Source organism: Alligator sinensis, unplaced genomic scaffold (genome assembly GCF_000455745.1).
Source record: "Alligator sinensis unplaced genomic scaffold, ASM45574v1 scaffold447_1, whole genome shotgun sequence".
NCBI lineage: Eukaryota > Metazoa > Chordata > Crocodylia > Alligatoridae > Alligator > Alligator sinensis.
This window is the reverse complement of record NW_005842123.1, coordinates 1348812-1354520: the sequence shown is the minus strand read 5'-3', so window position 1 is coordinate 1354520 and position 5709 is coordinate 1348812. Positions and strand designations below refer to the sequence as shown.

General features: G+C 52.8%; 1 pseudogene; it reads right to left on the bottom strand.

The window, feature by feature from the left end:
- The window catches only part of LOC112550483, an 18006-nt pseudogene extending 15436 nt beyond the window's left edge, over nt 1-2570 (bottom strand).
- Nucleotides 2571-5709: the final 3139 nt, after the last annotated feature.

Sequence of the window (5709 nt, the reverse complement as noted above, 5' to 3'; positions counted from 1 at the left end):
TCTTGCTTTGTGCCCGAAGGATCATTTCCTTAAGGCACAGCCACCCTTCTTGGGCTCCCATCACTTCAAAACTCCTACTCTGCAGTGCGTCCTTGACTAATCGCCTGAGTTCATTGAAATCAGCTTTCCTAAAGCCTAGCACTTTCACCCTACTAGTTACCTTACCCACTCGACGTCTTATGAAGAATTCTATTATTAGGTGATCACTGTCCCCCAAATTGCTACCGATCTGTAGGTCTCCTACCATGTCATCCCCCGTTGCCAATACCAGATCCAGTAAGGCATTCCCCCTAGTGGGACCGTGTACCTCCCACGTCAGGTGGAGGTCCTGTACACAGGTTAGAAACCTGCGTGAGCGGTGGGACTTTGCCGTCTGCGTCTCCCAGCAGATGTCTGGGTAGTTTAGGTCCCCCATGACTACCACCTCCTTAGCTTTTATGGTCTCCGAGAGCTGCCTCAGGAGCCCTGAATCTAGTTCTTCCCCTTGATGTGGGGGTCTGTAGCAGACCCCTACCACCAAATCCCTTTCTCCTTGCCCCCCATGTAACTTAACCCACAACCCTTCTACTTTCTCCTCCTTCAATTCCGTCTTGATGAGAGTTGATGTATATTGCTCATTGACATAGAGCGCAACCCCTCCCCCTTTCTTCCCCACCCTGTCCTTTCTGTACAGTCTATAACCCTCAATATGTACTGCCCAGTCATGGGACAACTCCCACCAGGTTTCTGTTAGCCCTACTAAGTCATAGGTGTTTTCTGCAAGCAGGAGCGCTAGTTCATCCTGATTGTTCCCCATGCCCCTAGCATTAGTATATAGGCACTTGAGCCCTGTGACTGGTGCCTTTGCTGCCCCCCAGCTCCGAATCCCAAGGGGCCCCTTATTTCTTACCTGCTTATTGCTTACCTGTGCTGTACTGCTGGCCGCCGCATGGCTTGCAGGTTCCTAGTTCCCCTGAAGCCAGAGGAGCTGTTGAGTGACCCTAGCACAAGATGGTACAGCTACTAGGGATGTCAGTGGGATGCAAGGGAATTGCCATCCATTGCCCCAAGGACACCTTGGAATGTAGCATGAACTGGACTAATGTAGCTGATGTTAACAGAGTGTAATAATAGTGAAATACAACCATGTTAGTCTTGTGTTGTAAGCAACTTGAAAACTCCATTTTGTATCCTTCTGCTTGACATAAGTGAATAAACTCTGCATAGCCTTTATGTATGAGTGTGTGTAAAAGGATGAACGGTGAGAGAATGGCAGAGACAAGAGAAGAAGACTTAACTGTTCCCAGTTCAGAAACACCTCAAACTCTGTGCACCAACTTGCTGGATACAAAGTGTTTCTGGGGCCTGGGAGTGGGTTATGTCTTGAAGACTGCCAAGTATTCACTTCCCTCGTCCTTCCAAGAGACCCCTTCAGATTCAGCCCAGTAGACACAAAAGTGCAAGCATCACACACCCACTCTGCTCCATCTGCTCCAGGGGCCCAACCAGCTCAATCCTCTGTGTCTTGTCAATGTGATCGTATCAATGGACCAAACTATGTCCTGGGCACCAAGACACGTCGTTGGGACTCTATGTCTACAAGAGAGCATTGCTGTTCTCAAGGAAGTTTCCCCAACAGACTGTATGGTCAGGGTTTTTACTCCTCAGTGCCTGAAGGGGCAAATCTCAGCCTCATCAGATGTACATAGTGTAGGTCAGAGTCTGGTCTTGCTGACACCCTGGGGAAAATCCAGAGTAGCTGCACTGACATCACGAGAGCTCCCTTAGATCTGTACCAGTGGAAATGGTCTGCCCCTGGTTCTCATGACCCAGCCGGGCAGCCCTGGGGCCCCCCATGCTCCTGCTCAAGCCAATGGCAGGCTTCAGCCTGCTATGACAGCAGCTCTAAGTCTCCAGCTTCAATTTCTCTTACCATTTGGCTGCTAGACAAGCTGGACTGCTTGAAAATATAGGCCACTAAGTCCAAGGCCCAGTCATCCAGGCTCTGTACATTGAGCGGTGTCCTGCTGGAATGGAGGACGGTCTTCTTTACCTGGAAGGGAGGAGGGGACAGACTGGAGTCAGGACTGCCCTTATGCCCAAATGGTGGTGGGTACTGGCCATGGCACAGACCCTCCCTCAAGCCTCAGAAAGGGTGATGGGGGGGGTGGGGGGAGAAGGGTCCCCAGACCTCCAATTTTATTTCTAGCGTTTATAAAGAGGCAAGAGATCAATGTGTGCTTGCTACTCAGTAGTCCCATATTGGCATCTGAGGGAAAGCAGATCCCCTCCCCACTGTCAATCTGATAACACTGCCCTTGATCCCGACTCTTCCCAGCTCTGGAAGCAGAGGGAGAGCCTCCCTTCACTGCCTTCCCTGAAGACACTGAGAGGGAAGAAAGGCTCTCTCTACAAGAGAGCCAAGAATCTCGGGTGGGAGTTGTGTCAGGTCCATGTGCCATCCCCAGCACGGCCATTACTCACAAATCACCTCACCTCAGTACTCTGTGTCGCAAAAGTGGGTATCCCCGTAGCTGCAGCTAGCCCCGCACCTGCCTCTGGGCATGCCGCCCGCCTGTCTCACCCGCCATGCCTTGTTGGCAAATAAGTTGATAAATAAGGCGGGAGGCTGCCCATTACTGCATCCCAATATTTGGGGGTGTCCGCAGCTCTGTACCTCCCCTACACTGCGGCCCAAGCCTCGCAGATGGCATCCAGATGTTACAGTGCCCCTGGCCTACAGCTGGAGCATGCTTAGGCCATGCCGTCAGGCCTCAGTCACACATACACACACATACCACCTGCCTCTCACCCGGGCCTCACTCACTCCACCCTCTCTCACAGGGTCTCTCTCTCGTGTCAAGACCTTATGCCGCTTTGCTCCCTCTTGGAGCGGGCACCCTTTGGCCATAGGCTTTGCTCATCCATTTCTTGGGTGGCAGATGTACCGTCTGTTGGGCCTCTCCCACGACCCTCACCGGGGTAGTGACAGCCAATTACCCGACCGGGTCTGAGCACACTTGGGCCCCTTCCGGAGTAACACTACGGGTCTGTATGTGTACTGGGCCCTTGGCCCTCTAGTTCTTTACCCCTCTACTCGGGGTCTCGGGGCTTCCCTCCTCGGGTGGGCTCAGGTGGCCGTAGCCATGCCTGGCCCCCTCTGACCCACCCAAAGGTGGGAGCTGGGGTTAGGTGCCCCAACCCGCCTTTCACCGGAGTGGTAACTGGCCTGGCATTCCCTGGGGGCTCCCGTGCCACTGGGAGCCCTACCAGGCTACCCAATCCCAGCAGGGTGCAGTTTTAAGTCATGCCCAGGACCAGGAGCCTCCCATCCCCTACAGCTCCTCCCTTACCTCCAGTTGATACCAGCAGCCCTGCAGCTAGGCGATGCTGTTGCCTGGCCTGCCAGTAGCAAAATGTCCTGTTTATATGGGCAGCTCTGAATCCAAGGTGGCTGCCCTCATCAGGAACTGCCGGCTGCCGTCTTCTGGCCCTTACAGTGGCAGGCACAAACAGTGCCCTGCCACACCGATCACCAAGAGTGCACCTCATGGCCTCGACTAGTTCACATTTTTTTCTTGCTCATCTCCAGCACTGGAAGAAGGAGGAGGACACAATATTGCTGTGGTCGGGGAGCTCACCCTCCACAGCAAGATGCACCCAGATTGCAAAAGACCTGCTTGTGTCAGCCTGCACAATCTCCTGTCTCTAATTTGTAACCTGGGAAAGTCTCTTGGGCCATAACAAAGGTCTCGTTAAACCTCTTAACTTCAGAGTGCTGCCAGGAGAGGTGTCCGAGCAGGATTTGGCCCTAGCTTTCCTGTATCATCCAGCAGGACTCAGGGTGCTACTGGCCCTGTGACTGAGCAGCAGAGGATGGAGATCTGGCTCTAGCTTTACACAGGCAGGGCTCTTGAGTGCAGCTAAGGCAGGACAGGTTATTCATCCTGGACAGTCCTAACTCAGTTCCTGAAGGGTCAGCCAAGACATCAGTCAACACATTTGCTCTGGTCATACTTACAGTCAGCAGCAATGATGCCACTAAAGATTAAGAGGGACCCCACACAGCTTGCCTCCTTGTCGGTCTTGAGCCAGGAGACCGCAAGGGAAATAAATTGGTCTGGGGAAGAGACAAGCTGCAGGGGAGAAGAGCAAACCTCAGTGACCTCAGCACTCCTTGTTCTCATTCCCCTTTCCAGGGTTTGGCACAGTGCAGGGAGGTTTGAAGGAAACCCCCGTGTCACTTGGAGTCTCCTCTCCTTACCGAGCAGGCAGAGATAGTAAAACACCTTGACCTGGTTTTCTGGTCTCAGCAGCTGTGCCATATCACACACCTGTGGGAAGAAGGGAAGGGATTCTCCATAGTCCTTCTGGATGCAGACAAAAGTGTGGAATGGATCCTGAACTCCCACTGTCTTTAAGTTGAACCAGAGTCTTTTTGAGTCCCAGCAGACAATCACAGCAAGAGCCAAGAACTCAAAAGGTCTAGATCATAAGCAAGAGGGGATCCTGATTGCCAAGTCCCTTTAGCAACACGGCTGCCCTTGGCTGGACTCACACCACAGAGTTGATTGTTCTGGTCCTGACTCGCTATGACAAAGGGATTTGCATGGATCTACCCATCAGTTGAGCTGGACTGAGGGGAGACAAGGGGGCCACCACCTGTTTTCTTCTTCTTGGGCAAGCAGAGAGCTTGCCAGCAGAGTGGGGCTTGGCACCACGATCAGCTGGGTCTGTCTGGCTAATGGGAGTTGGACCTGCTGGGCCTCAGGATCGACCTCCACTTACCTGGGTGTGTAGGGCAGAGCAGATGCTGTTGAGTTTCCCCCATCAGGGAGAAGGACCTGAAAATCATAGGCTACCTACAAGATCTGGCTCAGACTCTGCAACAGAAGGTGAGAGTCAAAGGGAGGGTTAGAAAGGAGAACCGTGGAGATAGCAAGAGCAGAAAATTAGTGAGTGAGAAAAAATACCTCACTGCCCCATGCTTAGTGCTTTACGGCTTTGGTGCTGGAAGTTTCTATGTCTGCAACTCTGACCATACCACACTGTGCTGTTTGAGCCCCTGCTCAGTACCCTGAATACACCCCACCTGCATTACTACTCTGGAGGTTTAGATTCCTTCCAAAGGATGCCAGAAGGAGAGTGGGTCACACAGCCCATGAGTGTCGTAAGCCCAAAAATGACCACAGAGTCAGGACCAGCCAGCATCTGCCCACACAGCTCCAGGGACACAGGACAAGGGAGCACAGAGCTGAAGTGGGATTTTCCCCTCGGGCAAACCTGTGCTGCTTCAGGGGGCTGCCCAGGTGCAAACAAAAGACAGAGCACAGCCTGTCTCACCCAGGAGAGACATGCTTCACAGGCAGTGGGGTGGTAGCCATCCACTTCTATAACCCACAGCAGGGAGCCCCAAATCTCCATGTTTTAAACTAGCAGGCCCTGGCCATAATCCTTGCACTCCACTAGAGAAATCCTCCTTACCCCGAGGAGCTTTGAGAGGCCAAGCCCAGAGGGAACAGAGAGAAACTCAGCTGGAAGGAGTGGTCCAGTAGTTAATTTCTTTTGTCTCCCCATATCAGACTTCCCAGAAAATGGAAGCAGCATTCCCAACACAGCCATGATCTACAGATCCGGCTGCTGTGAGTTTAGCCCCCAACGGTAGGCGAGGCCGATCCATTAAGGGGTCTTGAATTGCACCAGGAAAGCCCCAAGAGAGCTACGGAGTTC